Here is an 18,445-nt window from a genome sequence, read left to right as displayed (position 1 = left end):
AGTGTCTTACACAAAAATTAGGAAAAAAGAGATTTCCATTCGAAATTGAATACTGAAAGTGATATTAGAGACGCAGAAAATACCAAAGAAATGATGTCTTTCACCAAGTATAAATTCGCAAGGTTTATAACACCAGCTGACGTCACACATTTTATAAAAGCTGACCACACTTCGAAAGTCGATTGAAACCACACCTTGTTTTGCTAGGCATAGTCCCACCAAAGTGTTACGTTCACACCGTCCTCGGAGATTTTATTTGTTGTTCAAGTCGAGAAAACCAACATCGTTCAAATCACATTTTTAATTTATTGGGCAATCGATTTAGATTCTCTTTACCTCATCCTCAGATTCATTAATTACATATTACGCAATGATTTAAATTAACCGCTTGCGTGGTACCCAAATAACGCTTTCTCGGAGGCGATTGACTCGGAGTTTCGACAGTTCTAATCCTGATGGCCGAAAATTTTCACTGCCATTATTTGGCCGGCAAGGGGAAGAGTGGTGGTGGCGTAACGTTCCTGATAATTAATTTTGCCGGCAATCTCCAGAATCAAATTTAACAACTTTCCGCATTGTGTCACGAAGAGAGGGTGTATGTCACAGTTGATGATGATCCCTCCATCCGTCCATGGTGCTACTTTAGAAGGGTAGGCTAGTGCTGGAACCAGTTTCACCCTCTCCTTTCGCTTCATCCATAACAACATAAACTGAACAACATGCTCTACAAGCTATCAACAAAATACCAGTCGCGACACAGACAGACACTTGACTTCATAACAGTTCAGTGGAAGGCAATGGCAAACCGCCTCCACCAGAACCTCGCTCAGGACGGCGTTGCAGGTTTCCTGCATATGCTCTCCTACGGTCGTTTCCTTAGTAGGGGACTACATTGACGTGTATTACATAAAAACTGCCGAAACATGTTATCCAATGAAATAAAAAGTTCAACCTGACAGCGCTTTTCTTTCTGTATATTAAAATATCCTGGTACTAAGACGGAATAGGTCCCCAGTATGCCAGGGACCGCACAGATAGTCACAAAAGGGCAACTTCCTGTAGCAGCAATAATACACTTTTAACAAGGTCACTACAGTGACAAAAAGTCGCAGTATTGCTCAGCTCGCGTTATCTGTAACGAAATGTTAACTCAAAGGTAGAGTTGCATCTTGGTTGCCATGTATTTTACCTTTTGTGACAAGATCGACGAGTATCCGCCAAGGCCTAGAAGATACTAGTCCCCTAGGACGAATTAAGGGTCTTGTGTTCGACGATGATGCAAACGCGAAATCAGCATTGTGGAGTAGCTGCCTGAATGATGACTGTGGACGTTAAGCAGAAGAACTCAATCTACAGATAATGAATACACATCGCAATCCTCGAACATGCGCAGGGAGAGTCGGGGAAAAATCTGGAATAGAATGTGTCAGCAGCACGCCCTGTCAAGGTTGAGAGTGCAATAAACAGAGTGTTCACAATATCAAACACTACGCCATCACTGGAAGGGAAATCCAAGACACCACGAAAACGTGCACATGAAGTCCAAGTACAACATCAAAGAGACTAACTGGTAAGAAATGGGAATTTTGTTTAAGTGTCCGGGAAGTCCATCGGTCGGCGATGATGTAGGCCTAAGAACTGACAGTAGCTACAAATAGAGCAATGGAGGAGTCGAATCTATTAGAAGAGGCTCTTCTAAAGGAGCACCTTCCATCTTGACAGAGGCAATGGGGAAACTGTGACGTGCAATGATAACAGCCAGAAGCTACAGTAGAGCAGCATTATCCAAGAAAAATTTGTTCGGAGGTTCCGTAGATATTAACAACGTTGTAAGGACGATATACCGAAAACCAAGATGGAAAGATGGAAACAATTCGTTGAACAGGGTCTGCGAGAAAATACGATCAACTACAATCTTGTCCACGTTCGAAATAGATGATGGGAAGGTAACAAAAAGCTAGGAACAGTCGGATGCCCTGCTAATGGAAACACAATTTCTGATGACAAAGAAAAAGATAAGACTGAAAATCGACATAGGTTACAAAAAGAAAATATCTCCAGCAACGGATGGGATTCCTGGAGAAATAACACAAACGATTAACGCGTGTGAAATAAATGTCTCTTAAAAGGAAATGTCGCTGCACCTTGGAAGAATGCTGAAGTGATGAGTGTTAGCGAAGGACAGCACAAAGAACCGGATGATACACAAATCCCACAGACAAATTTATCTGCTGAGCGTTCTCGGTAATATATTTAAAAAAAAACTATTACACAAGAGATTACGAGTTAATGTACTGCTACACAGGACTAAACCTCACAATTACTGGGTTAGAAGAGGGAAGAAAACTGAAGACGCAATTAAAATGGTGATTTCTCTCGTGGCAGACACTCATTCTACTTACACTATAGCGGCGGTGATGGATATTACTGGCACTTTCGATTACCTATGGTGACCGCCTTTCTTTCCTGGTCTTATGGTATTGGATGTGCCAGTGGCGCTGCACAGCTGCCCGAAAAACTACTGCCGCAGGAGATATGCGTCGTTAATATTTCGAAGAAAACATTAGCACCAGTCCCTCATTTCATTTTATTTTATATCGGTGATGGGTTCAGCCCTTGGGCGTTATCGAGAGGTATCTACATAGGATCAAACAACAAAGTGCTACAGAATTACACTAAAGTAGAAGAATGTCGCAAAGGGCATCATCAACAACAAATAAAATACATAAATATTCAAAACAATTCGTCCGCGCACTTCATAAAAGCAACCAATTAAATACACTCCTGGAAATTGAAATAAGAACACCGCGAATTCATTGTCCCAGGAAGGGGAAACTTTATTGACACATTCCTGGGGTCAGATACATCACATGATCACACTGACAGAACCACAGGCACATAGACACAGGCAACAGAGCATGCACAATGTCGGCACTAGTACAGTGTATATCCACCTTTCGCAGCAATGCAGGCTGCTATTCTCCCATGGAGATGATCGTAGAGATGCTGGATGTAGTCCTGTGGAACGGCTTGCCATGCCATTTCCACCTGGCGCCTCAGTTGGACCAGCGTTCGTGCTGGACGTGCAGACCGCGTGAGACGACGCTTCATCCAGTCCCAAACATGCTCAATGGGGGACAGATCCGGAGATCTTGCTGGCCAGGGTAGTTGACTTACACCTTCTAGAGCACGTTGGGTGGCACGGGATACATGCGGACGTGCATTGTCCTGTTGTAACAGCAAGTTCCCTTGCCGGTCTAGGAATGGTAGAACGATGGGTTCGATGACGGTTTGGATGTACCGTGCACTATTCAGTGTCCCCTCGACGATCACCAGTGGTGTACGGCCAGTGTAGGAGATCGCTCCCCACACCATGATGCCGGGTGTTGGCCCTGTGTGCCTCGGTCGTATGCAGTCCTGATTGTGGCGCTCACCTGCACGGCGCCAAACACGCATACGACCATCATTGGCACCAAGGCAGAAGCGACTCTCATCGCTGAAGACGACACGTCTCCATTCGTCCCTCCATTCACGCCTGTCGCGACACCACTGGAGGCGGGCTGCACGATGTTGGGGCGTGAGCGGAAGACGGCCTAACGGTGTGCGGGACCGTAGCCCAGCTTCATGGAGACGGTTGCGAATGGTCCTCGCCGATACCCCAGGAGCAACAGTGTCCCTAATTTGCTGGGAAGTGGCGGTGCGGTCCCCTACGGCACTGCGTAGGATCCTACGGTCTTGGCGTGCATCCGTGCGTCGCTGCGGTCCGGTCCCAGGTCGACGGGCACGTGCACCTTCCGCCGACCACCGGCGACAACATCGATGTACTGTGGAGACCTCACGCCCCACGTGTTGAGCAATTCGGCGGTACGTCCACCCGGCCTCCCGCATGCCCACTATACGCCCTCGCTCAAAGTCCGTCAACTGCACATACGGTTCACGTCCACGCTGTCGCGGCATGCTACCAGTGTTAAAGACTACGATGGAGCTCCGTATGCCACGGCAAACTGGCTGACACTGACGGCGGCGGTGCACAAATGCTGCGCAGTTACCGCCATTCGACGGCCAACACCGCGGTTCCTGGTGTGTCCGCTGTGCCGTGCGTGTGATCATTGCTTGTACAGCCCTCTCGCAGTGTCCGGAGCAAGTATGGTGGGTCTGACACACCGGTGTCAATGTGTTCTTTTTTCCATTTCCAGGAGTGTAATTAGGTAATGTGAAGTCTCGTATTATTGAGGTGGATATACGTACGTTAGTGAACTAATGTCGAAAAACAACTTGTCACCAAACATCTGGAAAACCCGTAATAACAGGGACACAGACGAAAAAAAAACGCAAAACCAAAAAATTATCGATGCAGAGCAATGAAATTTCGGAATACATTTCTCTAGGTAAAATATTTAAGTGAGCAACATTGCAAAGCCACAGGTTAATATAAACGCGAGACAAGCTATCGCAAATGCCAAATGGTAGTACGTTACTAGCCAGAACAACCGTCAGAATGCTGAATGTAAGAATGCAAACGTGTACACATTGTGTGTACAGGTGCCGGATGTCAGTTTGTGCGATGGAGTTCCACGCCTGTTTTACTTGGTCAGTCAAAACCGGACGGTTAATGGTGTATGTGGAAAACATTGGAGTTATTATCTGATGATCTCCAGTATGTGCTCGGCTGGAGACAGCTCTGATTATCAAGTAGCCAAGGCAACTTGTCGACAGTCTGTGAAGCATGCAGGATCACCACAGCGATATGTAGGCGAAAGTTATCCTGTTGGAAAACACCCCCTGGAATACAGCTCATGAATGGCAAGACAACAGGTCGAATTACCAGACTGACGAGCAGATTTGCAGTCAGGTTGCGTGGGATAACCTCGAGAGTGCTTCTGGTGTTTTACGAAATCTCACCACAGACCACAACTCCACGTCTAGCTCCAGTGTGTCTAGCACAGCTGTCAAGTTGGTTGCAGGTCTCCCACTGACCTCCTTCTAATTAGAATACGGGCGTCACTGGCACACGGCGAAACAAATTTCATCAAGAAACGCAACAGAACTCTATCCTACCCTCCTACGAGCGCCCGCTTGACATCACTGAAGTCAAAAATAGCGATGGTTTGGAGTCAATGAAATCCACTCTGTAGGTCGTTTGGCTCGGAGGCTGTTTTACTTGGTCAGTCGATACAGTACGATTATGGTGTTGCGGAAAACGACGGAGTTGTTAACCGATAATATTCAGTATGTGCTCGAATGGAGTCAGACATGATTTTGAAGTAGACCAAGGCAACATGCCGACAATCTGTAAAGCATGCGTAATTGCAACAGCTATAAGTAGGCGAACGTTATCCTGTTGGATATCGACCAATTTACAACAGTTATTTCTGTCACTGTGGTTGAAACTGCTGCTCAAATTGCTGCTGCAGAGCCATTCGCAGAACAAACTTGTCTTCCCTATCGGCTGTGCCTCGTGGATGGCTTAAGCCTGGTCTTCTTGCGACCATATATTCATGTGACCACCACAGCCAGCGATCTTGTTCAGTGGCCACATTCGTGCCAAGTCTTTCTTCAGTGTCGCGGAAGGAACATCCAACTTCTCGTAGCTCTATTACACGACCATGCTGAAACTCAGTAAGGTGTTGATGATGGCGTCTGTCACCTTCAAGGCTTTGAGCCGTGTGGCTTAGCTTCCTTCGAATTCCCGGGGACTGTCTGTCCTATTTCTGTTCGCTTCTGAGATGTTTGTGTTCTGATAAAGGCGCTGGTCTCTAGGCGGCAGTTCGACTTCAGCCGCTGTAGCCGCAAGAAGGCGCGGTCGGCAGTACGGCAGACGGAGTGACGGATGCAAGGCAGTCGAGTGTAGCGGCTATGGCCGGATTCAAGTGGCACTGGGATATAGCACGCAACCGCCAAAAGGGACAGGATGAGGCCCCATCAGTTTTCAGAACGAGCGGCGCACAGGTGTTTGCGTTCGGTTGAATGGGATCATAGTCCGCTCTGGTCGTTCTCTACAACTAAGTGATCTTCTATGACTTCTTTTATTCGGTGGAGTGGCTGTAGTGCTGTGATCTCGGAAACGGATTTTCATCCTAGTTACAAAACTCTGACTGATAGCTTAGCTGAATTCCCGAACGAATAAACCTGGATAGTGACGCCTTGGTAGCAGTTGTTTCATATTTATTCAGTTAATCTGAAGGCCCACGCAGTGTACTTTTTTTTAGATATTTTGATATTTCCTTACATCTTCGAGGTAATGGGTGTGTATCCTTAAAATCCTCCCTTGAACTGTGGAAGTTACTGTCTTTCCGGAGATGACATAGTTTGGGCAGTTGTTTGGTTTAACCTCAGCGTCAGTCTGCTACCTCTTGAGTTGTTTTAGGTATCCCTAAAGTCTCTCCTGTGTTTTGTTTGAACACAGCCGCGTGGGGGTCGGGTGGGGGGGGGGTTGGGGTTGGTTGCAGGCCTTGGTTTCTGCTCGTTGCCTTTTGAGCTAGTGGTAGCTTGGTGCTTTCGTAATGACTGTGGTTTCACAAAGGCACATTGCTATTTCGCACAGGGCTTATGTTCCTATTCCGCGTACATTTATTAAAACTACTTGTAGGCAAGTGCTTTAGTGTGATAGAATTTTGCCAGCGTGACGGCCGCACCTTTCAGGAGACGACGCCGGTCTGACGGGATGAAAGGACGTTCGGGCCTGCGACAACCGAGGGATGACGGCTCTGCAATTTGCTCACAAAATGAAGAGTTATGTAAAACATTTTATACGAATATGGAGGGTTCATATGCCAGTCAGTATAGCCAGTCCACAATGAAACTGAAAACAATGAGACGTTTTCAAAACGTGACACAGAAAAATACAGGTGATTCACACAATGATGAGGGTATTTTTTTGTTGAAACCTAATACAACTCACATTTTGTGAGGATACAGAAGAACGTAACTTAAATAATTTACAACATAATTATAATTCAACACGAAAACTGTTACTTATGGTCACTGCCCACTGCACTATTTGATCGCTGCCATACTCTGCCATACTCTGCAAGGATTCTTGATTCCTTTTGTTTTTGAGGATGATGCACGTGTGCTTTGGTTTAATGAAGGTAAGCACCGATAAAATGAGTGGTAATATGGTGGACTATATCGCGGAAGTTCCAACATAAGCTATTTTCAGCTTTTTAACAGGTCGACGATATGGATATAGGGGATCGTGAACAATATTGATCAAATGAGGACGCGTGCCTAATGAATTTGATGTAATGTTCATCTCATAAAATGCAATACCTTCCAGCAATGTTTCTTTAAAGAAGATAGAATTTTCTTGGTCTTTGCACTATCTTAGCCATTTCATTTTCTACCAGTTTACTTTACCCTCTTCAGTATTGGGTTTACCTATTGGAAATTTAAGATTTCAAGATTTTTCATCTCTGTTCGCAGAAATGGATTTTTGGGTTTGGCAATTGTTACCAAACCAATTCAATCTCTTGGACCAAAAATAAATTGTTTCTTTTTTGCTTTGGATTCTATAACGCCAAAATCTAAATCATTTGGGAGGTAACTGTGTCCGGATACCATAAACCTGTGGCCAATGTAATCAGCTGCAGTCCCTGGATCTTGCAAAAGCTTTTGGAACGATAGGCTTAGTTTGATATTCCTGTTTTGACCCTTGCAAGTACCTTAACACATAATATGGCGATGAGATGAGGCATGTTGTTTAAGATGTTTAACAAGACATTCTCCAATCTTCTGTGGCCCCGAGATCCTTCTGTCTCATCCCACATGTACATGTAACCTTTAGAGTCGTTAAAACTGTGCACTCCTAGGCTATATACATACACTCCTGGAAATTGAAATAAGAACACCGTGAATTCATTGTCCCAGGAAGGGGAAACTTTATTGACACATTCCTGGGGTCAGATACATCACATGATCACACTGACAGAACCACAGGCACATAGACACAGGCAACAGAGCATGCACAATGTCGGCACTAGTACAGTGTATATCCACCTTTCGCAGCAATGCAGGCTGCTATTCTCCCATGGAGATGATCGTAGAGATGCTGGATGTAGTCCTGTGGAACGGCTTGCCATGCCATTTCCATCTGGCGCCTCAGTTGGACCAGCGTTCGTGCTGGACGTGCAGACCGCGTGAGACGACGCTTCATCCAGTCCCAAACATGCTCAATGGGGGACAGATCCGGAGATCTTGCTGGCCAGGGTAGTTGACTTACACCTTCTAGAGCACGTTGGGTGGCACGGGATACATGCGGACGTGCATTGTCCTGTTGTAACAGCAAGTTCCCTTGCCGGTCTAGGAATGGTAGAACGATGGGTTCGATGACGGTTTGGATGTACCGTGCACTATTCAGTGTCCCCTCGACGATCACCAGTGGTGTACGGCCAGTGTAGGAGATCGCTCCCCACACCATGATGCCGGGTGTTGGCCCTGTGTGCCTCGGTCGTATGCAGTCCTGATTGTGGCGCTCACCTGCACGGCGCCAAACACGCATACGACCATCATTGGCACCAAGGCAGAAGCGACTCTCATCGCTGAAGACGACACGTCTCCATTCGTCCCTCCATTCACGCCTGTCGCGACACCACTGGAGGCGGGCTGCACGATGTTGGGGCGTGAGCGGAAGACGGCCTAACGGTGTGCGGGACCGTAGCCCAGCTTCATGGAGACGGTTGCGAATGGTCCTCGCCGATACCCCAGGAGCAACAGTGTCCCTAATTTGCTGGGAAGTGGCGGTGCGGTCCCCTACGGCACTGCGTAGGATCCTACGGTCTTGGCGTGCATCCGTGCGTCGCTGCGGTCCGGTCCCAGGTCGACGGGCACGTGCACCTTCCGCCGACCACTGGCGACAACATCGATGTACTGTGGAGACCTCACGCCCCACGTGTTGAGCAATTCGGCGGTACGTCCACCCGGCCTCCCGCATGCCCACTATACGCCCTCGCTCAAAGTCCGTCAACTGCACATACGGTTCACGTCCACGCTGTCGCGGCATGCTACCAGTGTTAAAGACTGCGATGGAGCTCCGTATGCCACGGCAAACTGGCTGACACTGACGGCGGCGGTGCACAAATGCTGCGCAGCTAGCGCTATTCGACGGCCAACACCGCGGTTCCTGGTGTGTCCGCTGTGCCGTGCGTGTGATCATTGCTTGTACAGCCCTCTCGCAGTGTCCGGAGCAAGTATGGTGGGTCTGACACACCGGTGTCAATGTGTTCTTTTTTCCATTTCCAGGAGTGTATTTAGTTTGTAAAAGGCAACAGATGTGCGATGTTTTGGGAAAGGTATGGCTTTCTGCAGATCAAATGTAAAAACGTGAACATCTTCTCATGCAAGCAACTTGTCTGAATTCAAAGAAGATCTTGCTTGCTGTGCTTGCCGAAGATGAAGCTCTTTTTTAATTTCTGTGTCGTCCGCTTTTGCATCATCATTCTCAAAAGTAAGAATGTTCTGCAAGGAATCGCATACCTGGCATTGGGGCGTTAATATGTAAACTGAAATTAGTAGAAAACATGTGATAATACATCTTTTCTTTGACAGGTTCTGTACCATCCTGTCCACATTTACCCATGTAAAGGTTGTACATATACCTGATATTCAGATCGGACTGTTAATATCTCCGATTTGCCACATCAGAAAGGATGTAATGAGTTTTATTAGAGGGAAACTATTCGATGTGTTCTTTCACTTTTGTCACATCGTTTTTATTTGTTGGCGGCCTATGGCCTCTTATATCAGTACATGCGGATGGTTGTGTACTACCCGATATTTTGTAGAGACGAGCATCAATACCTTGAGATGTGTCCATAAAAACCTTTTTACACACACGAACTAACATCACTGTTTTTGTAAAATAATAGTGCTATGTCCGAGTTTTAGATTTTGGTGCCTTCGATGAGTTTCTTTGACGATGTTGCTTCACCTTCGTGTTGTGGATCAGTTCGCGAAGATAGACGTTCTGTTTTGCATTGTCGCCCAATTTACAAAATGATTCGAACAATGATCGCCGTTGTGCAGGATCTAAATCAAAATACTTTCGTGAACGTTTACAGTTCACAATTTTAAAGGATTTTGCAGGCATATTTTTCCCACTTTGTTCACATAAACTTTCCCAGAATATCTTTTGGCGCAACTGACTACCTTTTTCCGTGAATATTGCTTCCTCTTCCGTTTTCTTTCTTTCTGTATTTCCTATGTCCGTTTTCATTGTTTTGATCATGGTTGTCTAACAGGCGACCATCTACTTCAGTGACATCTACAAATAAATAAAATATTCACGAAGTCATTCAATGTAACTCACCAAACAGTTCACAATTCAAAAAAATTCTTCCAAAACAGAAATGCTTGTAATGTAACGTTCCGGTTGAAAGGTTACAATATCAGTAACGATACAAACAAGACTCTAGTTTTGGGAAAGAAGCCTTTTCTGAGTGGTCACAAGAAATTACGACGTATTTTAGAGGTTAGAATGTACATACCTGAATCGGACGAATTATTATCATTGTCTGGTACACTTTGAGAACCGCTATTTGAAAACGGCGTATTTTCAACTAGTGCAGAGGACATCTTGGTCTAAAATCACTTATTGTGTAACAGTAGCAGACTACTATGTCTAACTGTACGCCAAAACAAACAAATCTGTGTTGCAATGTGACTTACACTAAATTGACTTCGGAACACTTCGGCTCATTTACTCTGTGGTCAGTACATGAGCTGCCATTTGGCGTAAGAAATGTGAAATTGTGACTTGCTCGCGTCGGAAACTGAAACATTGAATACTCAGGAATCTGTTACGACATATAAGTCACTTGCAGAAATGCGATGAGTTCCACTGATTGGCTTCTGAGCCCGCCATACGCAAAATTTTGTCCCTAATAGTTGCTTTTTTTTTCTCTTAAATGGTTAGCATCTTAAGAATTTTTCTAGACTCATTGTGAGTTTTGAAGGATTGAAAAACACATTTTTGGGACTCTCTTATATTGTTTCTTTCTTAAGTTGTCAGTACTTTCATTAAAAACTGGGCAAGCTTCTGAGGCGATTGAGTACCCCTGTAGCTACGCTACGTGTTTTTTAATTAAATTCTTTTAACCCTGTTGTTACTTTTCTGAAAACACAGGAAGTATTTTGTTACTAAAGCTTTCTGTGTCTTCTTTAAATAAAACGTGTGAACTAAAGTTCACTAAAAGACGAACGATGTTTTCCCTGAACCTTGCCTACCCATTGCACGTTCTCTGGAACTTGTTCTTAAAAGTGTTATTACTTTTGATTGGCCATGTCAGCCTTTCTCGACTGTCGTCAACTCATCCCATCCGATCTCAGAACTAAGGAGGAGTTAAAGTAAACCCGATTTGCATCTCGTAGTAGTGCTACAAGCACCACTCTTCCGCGACTGGAGCGTGTAATCGTACCTGAATTACGTAACCATTACGGCACCTCACCTGAACCTCTAGATACCTGTAATATTCTACTTAACATATTTCTGAGACAACATTCAGATTTGATTTCATTTGTGATACATCGATATGTTTATATTGCAATGATATTATTCTTATGTGTATTCTTTATTTTGTCACTATGATCTTCGACGTACTTCTAACTCTGATTTTTGGGCGTGTAAGCGATTGTTAGCTAATTGTTAACTTGTTAGAGAGTCGGACCTTGAAGAAGGTCAAGTCTTGGACGTCATGTTGGAAAGATGCTTAACGTAGTCAGCTTATAAAATGTGAACTTTAACAGTGACTGTGAGGAAGATGTTTTCAAGTATGTTTTGTATTGTGAAGTGATGTTTTGTGTGTTGCGTGATAATGCAATAAAAGCAATTAAAAGGAACTGTAACTTAAATTCGTAGTGCAGATCATTTGTTTTTACATCACTATTGTGTTAACTTTCAAAGGTTTAATCTCCAAGAATGGTTTGGGAAGCGCATCTACAAAACTTTTGAATATAGCGGAATAAAACCAATGCCTTTTTGCATCCGAGCTTGGAATCATAACCACCTAGATTTTCAACGATTGAGCCATGATAATACAACGAGACCAGCGTGGGAAACACAAAAAGATGAGTGCCTAGATTTTTCATTATTACATGAAATGACATTATTAACTGTGCTCTAATGACACCTGCCACGTAATATGATTGTTGTTGCCCGAAAATGCAGTATTTAGCAGCGTGAGCAGCACCACAATAGTTATTAAATGCTGACCTTTGTTGTGGTTGGGTTGTTAGAAGCGCAACCTTTCAGGTGTTGAAACACGTTGAGAACTTAAGTTTATGTCGCAGAACTCATTTTTGGTGTTGCAACTCTTTTTCTGTCAGTACATATTTCTGCTATTGTACTTCCTTTTTTTTAGCTTCTTTTGATTTTTATGTTAGAAATTCGACGTGTATCACTTACATGTCAAGTGTCCAGGTAGGTGAGCACGCAAAGGCAAGTGATGAGATAAAAACTAATGTGTCTTGAAAGTTACATGACATAGAAAAGAAATTTGAATTTGAAAGCTTGACATCGATTTATATTAAAAAGTCTTATAAAAATTAGTCTTATAAAAGCTATTACCAAAAACAGCGAGATCCTATGACAGACGAGAAGTCAATATGGAAACCAACGATAGTAAAGAAGCTGAAACATCAAAGAATACTTCTGGATGCAAACACTATGTTGATATCTACAGCTGCATCTACGTATATACTCCACAATCCACTGTACAGTGTTTGCCCGAGGGTACCCTATATCACACGTTACGCTACATCGTCAGGAGGAAGTGAACATGGTCTTCTGTTTACAGTACTGCGCCTAATGTATTATAAAATGGTTCATAACAACAAAGCTAAAATTACATTTTAACACATCGAATAGATTCAGAAAGGTTTCCAGGAAAACAATGTCTTTCAGTCTTTTATGTTAATTCATACTCTCACTTTTATTGTGGTGCTGATTGTTGCAGGTTTCAGTTTTCTCAAAAATGTGCATTTAGATATCAATCAAAGTCATTCCCTCGAAATTTATCGCAAGCATACAACAACCGATGCCATGATTCCTCTGAATTCTCAGCACGCAGAAAAGCAGACGCAAGCATTCTTGCAAGCAACTAATAGCATATTACTTATATTTAATCTTAATAATTGGGAAACTAAGAAATAACAAAAACTATTGCATCAAACTACTTCCCAAAATCGCTCTAAGTTTCCCATAGCTGGTAAGATATGTAATTCTAATCTTGAGGTGCTTGAAAACGGAAGCTATTCAGTTAATGAAGAGCTGCAGGCAGGATAAAATATAACTCGTTTCCATGTTATGGGAACGTTTCTAAGATCCATGAAGTGTTTCGCAGATTCATGTTAGAATAACATACTAGGTCAGTTTCTTCAACACACTATTAAAACAATAAGTAACAGTTTTACAACTCCAGGTATTTACAAAATATACTGCACTGAATCCAACGGCCTTTATGTCGGCCAGATAGGCAGAAATCTTAAAACAATATTCAAGAACGTACGGAAGTATGGAGAAAGAATGCAGAAGACAAACCTGCCTTTGCTTCTCACTTAATTTCGAAACTTCAATGTTGAATGAAATTGTCAAAAGCCTCACAACTTTGCATAAATTGGAGGAAGGTACACTTATGGACATTTTTGAGGAAATTAAAATCTACTACCACTTGCACCGCAATAAGAGCGATATTCGTACGACCAAAAAAGACTGTAAAACGTTATTATCCTGGTTGCTTCCCGCACTTTGTTCGATGTTTTATAAAGAAATTAGTGTTCTCACTGTTACGTCCAATCATGAAATACAGCACGCCCATTAATTCTAAAAAGGAGACCATAGTCTGTTTCTTATCGCTATTTATATTAAGGGGACCTGGACATCATGGCCAGTAGAGTTTGACTAGCATTTTGAAAGTTAATAACTCAAAAACTTTGGTAGAGATTGAAATGAAACTGTAAGTAAATAATTACTATGAGCTTTATGTGAAAAGAATTCAAAAATTTAGGAATTCATAGTGGAATGAATACTGATTTTTATCGTGTGTACTATATTACTTTTCACTTCTATTCTAGGTACCATGTAGTTCCACAGTATTCAAAATAAAAGTTCAATCCAAATTTTATTCTTTTAATTATTTACTTACTGAAACTGAAAGTCATTAACATTTGTCAGTTTATTGTTTTGTATATAAAAAATATTTCTTATGAGTCAATTATTTCCTAATAATTTCTAAAATTCATTGTTGAAAAATGTGGTTCACCATGAAGGCAATCACTATATTGTTATCAATGTAAAATTTTGTTTCTTAGCTTTTATATTGTATGAGGTAATAATACCTAAGTATGCAGAAATGTTGTTTATGAGAAACTGAAACTAAAAATTTGCATTTTTTTCTTCTCCATGATAATAAGTCAAAATATTCCAGCTCCTTATTCTTGTTGATTCTGAGTGTCCTCTTCTTCTTCATTCGTTTTCTGAGTTTTCATTGTTAATCTGGTCTCCTTTGTCATAAATTCAGTAGCTTCTTCAGCTTCAATAACACGTTATCTCTTCACTTATAGCAGCCTATTTTTCATGTTGTCCCCACTTTTAATGCCTAGTCTGCTCATGGTTTTTAATCTTCTTGTTGGTCCATCATTAAAACATATTATGGCGTCTATCACATCAACCTTAAAAGCTCACATGCCATTTTATGGGGTCGTGACGTCCAAGTCCCTTTAACATTGTGTCTGCATGCAGAGGTTTCCAAATCGACTTCACGTTTAATTTGGGGCCTCTTTTTTGTAATACTTTTTATACGTTTTTTATTATGTATCCATGTAAGTCTTTTAAATTCCAATTTCTTTTGTGTTCTATTTAATTTTTAAAGCGACGTATCAGCTTTTATCTCATCAACTGCCCCTGGCTGCTTACCCACCTGTCCCCTACAGGTACAGCTTGTAACTTACCTGTCCCCTATTTAAATGCACCTCCTTGCACGTCTCAACAGTCAACACAGCACTGCTGGAGGGGCGACACCTGGACGCGTGTCACTGCTCAGCGACTTTTGCTGGCCTCAAGCTGCATCCGCCGAAACTACAAGGAGTTTAGGGCACCCACCGCATTCCAATCTTACAGGACGGAACTATTCCGACATGGCTACTACCTCCGCCTGCTGCAGGGAAATTAGGGGCTCCGGCTAGATCGACGTGGGTGAGTCGTGCCCTTTCACAAAATAGTGTGTTTTCACGCAAGGGAAATTGTGTTCCAGGAACAAGCAATAGCCATGACTGAGAGGCTAAACGGAGAAACCCGCTTTTACGACACAAATGGTGTGGAAGATCGGCCCTTGACGGAACATTCCTGTCAGCGTCCCCACCTAGCGTCGACGGACCAGTCTTTGTATCCCGCCAAGCTGGCGAGGACCGCTCTGAGCAATCGAACATCTGCCAATACTGAAAGCGAAGATGCTATGCAACGTCTTAGCACAGGAGGCTAAGGGTTTCCCAGTCCGCTCCGTCGGTCTGATGAAGTCGTCTAGGACACAAAGGAACATGCATCTGTTCCTCGTCGTCCTGGTAGACAACTCGAAGTTTAGGAGAGACCAGTACTACTTCCGCCGAGGCATGGACCGTTTGCCGCGCTACTGTGACATACCATCTCGCTGCACCAAATGCGCCGGACCGCAGCTGTCGAGGGAATAGAACAAGAAGAAAGAAAACATGGGGAATTGCTGCAAACTGTGGCGAGACACGTGCAGCAAGCTACCGCCGCTGTAATGTCTTCCACTGCAAGACTACCACCTCACGGCTACAGGGGGAAAAGCAACATCCGCGAACAGCACTCCTGCGCCTAAAGCTGCACCATAGGCCAAAGGAAAACGGCGCCCACTTCAAATGGAGCAACGCGGCACCTCGCAACGTGTAGAACACGCGCAGCAGCCAGTGGACATCATCCCAACCACACACGACACAACGATGGCAATCTAAGCGGATGACAAAGCCATCCTTGCCCAAGATTGGAAACCATCAAACATTACGTCACGCCTACAGACTGTAATCAGAGTGGCTGACCCTTGGTTGGATAAATGGCGTGTTAAACGTCGACAAGTGCGAAGCCGTTCTGTTCACTAGAAGACCGAAGCAACTGCGCCAACACCGATACTGCGACCAATGACTCTACATGCACGCCCAATACGTTACCGTGAGAAAGTCAAATACCTCGGTGTCTGGCTGGACCGGAAATTACTCTGGGGGGACCACATACAACACATGACCAACCGAGCTAGCGCGAGGCTCAAACAGCTCTACCCTATGCTCAACAGGCGTAGCACACTGAACAGAAGGGTGTCGAGGTCCATGTACATGACACTTATCCGACCCCTGATAACGTACGCAGCTCCTGTCTCGGGATACGCTGCGCCTACACGCCTGCACCGTCTGCAGCTCATACAAAACAAAGTACTGAAAATCATAAGCAATGCTCCACGATACACACGCATCGCGGACCTTCACCGGGAATACCGACTTGAGACTCTCACGGAGGTAATCCACAAACTCACCACAAGACTCTACACAGAACCCGTTTATTCTGAACCTGGGGAACTACGACCACCATCATAGATGGAAACATGAAAGACCAAAAGACATACTTGTAATGACCTAACATCTATGGCCAAGCACACGCAAACACAACGGTACACGTGAGCCCCTGTTAATTAGACGTCATTACTGGATAACCAGCTGGAATACACTGCCGAATAACAGGCACCACGCAGGGAAGCCGTACCGTACACTGCATGCAGACAAGTTCCACACATCCCCCACACTGTGAGATGATCTATGGCCGATCTACCACTACTGTATAACGATCCTGATTGTTCCAGGAATGTAGCGGCTGCAGCTACTGGGATACATAGCCATCGCTTGCCACGGTAATGATGCATGATACCCATACTAACAAATCCAAGCTTGAATGAACTATCGCAGCTAGTAAGCCACTATTGCTCTTACTACCCATACCAATGTCGCAGAGGTTTTTTTCCCACGGCACGAGCCTTGGCACTTTTTACCCTCTGCTCTTCAAATCGCTACCCTCACTCGAGTTTCGTCCACTATCACCTGATGGACCGTGTTAATGCGTAGTCTTACCCAGACGCACGGATAACATCACAGCCCAGCATCCTGTGATACACTTACTAGATAACTAACACGTTGACAGAGGTGACAGTAGAACTTTTGGTTTGGTCACCACGTTGGTGCGGGCGTGGAGGGGCCCCATCTCTATTACCTGAAAGACGAAGGACAACCTCATAGCTGCCGGAACGGACGCAAGAATCCTCAGTACCCTCCTGCGGGCACAGAGCCAGCTTATGCGACAAATTCCGGCTCTCGAAGCAGCAACGGAGGCCTTCCAGGCCAGTACAAAATCAGGGACATCATGGATAATGCCCATATCCATGATGTCACTGATTCAACGCGAAGGGATTGTGACCCCAGCAGGGCGAATTCTCTCAGTTCCTACTGGACGAAAATCTTGACATAAGTGTGGTGCGGGAAACATTTCACAAGCCCAGGATGAACGTGCGGGCAGAGAACTACTGCTGCTACTTGGACGACAGAGTTACCCAAGTGGGCAGCACCGCAACCTACGTCAGGAGGTAGCTGTGGCATCATCTGGTCCAGCAACCGGTGTTAAACACATTGGCAAAGGGTGCGCCGCTACAAGTCGGCAACAAACATTTCAGCGATCCTGAGACAAAAGCCAGCATGCTGGACGACGAATTCGCCCCAAAAATTACACCAGTGACCGATGTCGACGAGGATCAAGCACTCTCCCTATCATCCAGGAATGAAGACGATGTAATCGAGAAAATTGAAGAGGAAGAACTCACGGTGCAACTTAGTTCGCTAAAAACAGGATAGGAGGAGGCAGTGAGGAGCCGACAACCACCTGGTCTGCTTACCAGGAGCACACCAGAGCCTAGTGTATGTGCTTAACGAGATACCCCTCTCAGGCTGCTACCCAACAGCGAGGAAACACGCCGAAGTTGTGTCCATTCTGAAGACCGGCAAAGATTTACGCCGTGTACTCAGCTAGCGGCCGGACAGTCTGCTCCCGACGCTCTCGAAAGATTCCGCGAAGCTTTTCGCGAAAAGGTTGATGGAACACATGATCTAAGGGAGTTTCATCCCAGAAGAGCAGTTCGGCTTTCTGAGAGGCCATTAAACCTCTCACAAGCTACTCAAACTGGCAGAGCTAACGATGAGAGCATTTGAAACAAGAGAATATGTTGGAGCAGTGTTTCTCGTTGAGGAGTTCCGCGTGGGTCGGTACTCGGCCCCTTGATGTACTCACTGTACACTGCAGATTGTGCTCGGGTATTACAGCGTTGTATAACCACAGTATAGTTGTGGACAGTACGCACCCGTTGTCCAGAGATATCGTCTTTGATTAGTAATTGGAATGTCC

This window comes from Schistocerca nitens, chromosome 2 (assembly GCF_023898315.1).
Source record: "Schistocerca nitens isolate TAMUIC-IGC-003100 chromosome 2, iqSchNite1.1, whole genome shotgun sequence".
Lineage (NCBI taxonomy): Eukaryota > Metazoa > Arthropoda > Insecta > Orthoptera > Acrididae > Schistocerca > Schistocerca nitens.
The sequence above is the reverse complement of the archived record's forward strand: the minus strand, read 5'-3'. Positions refer to the sequence as shown.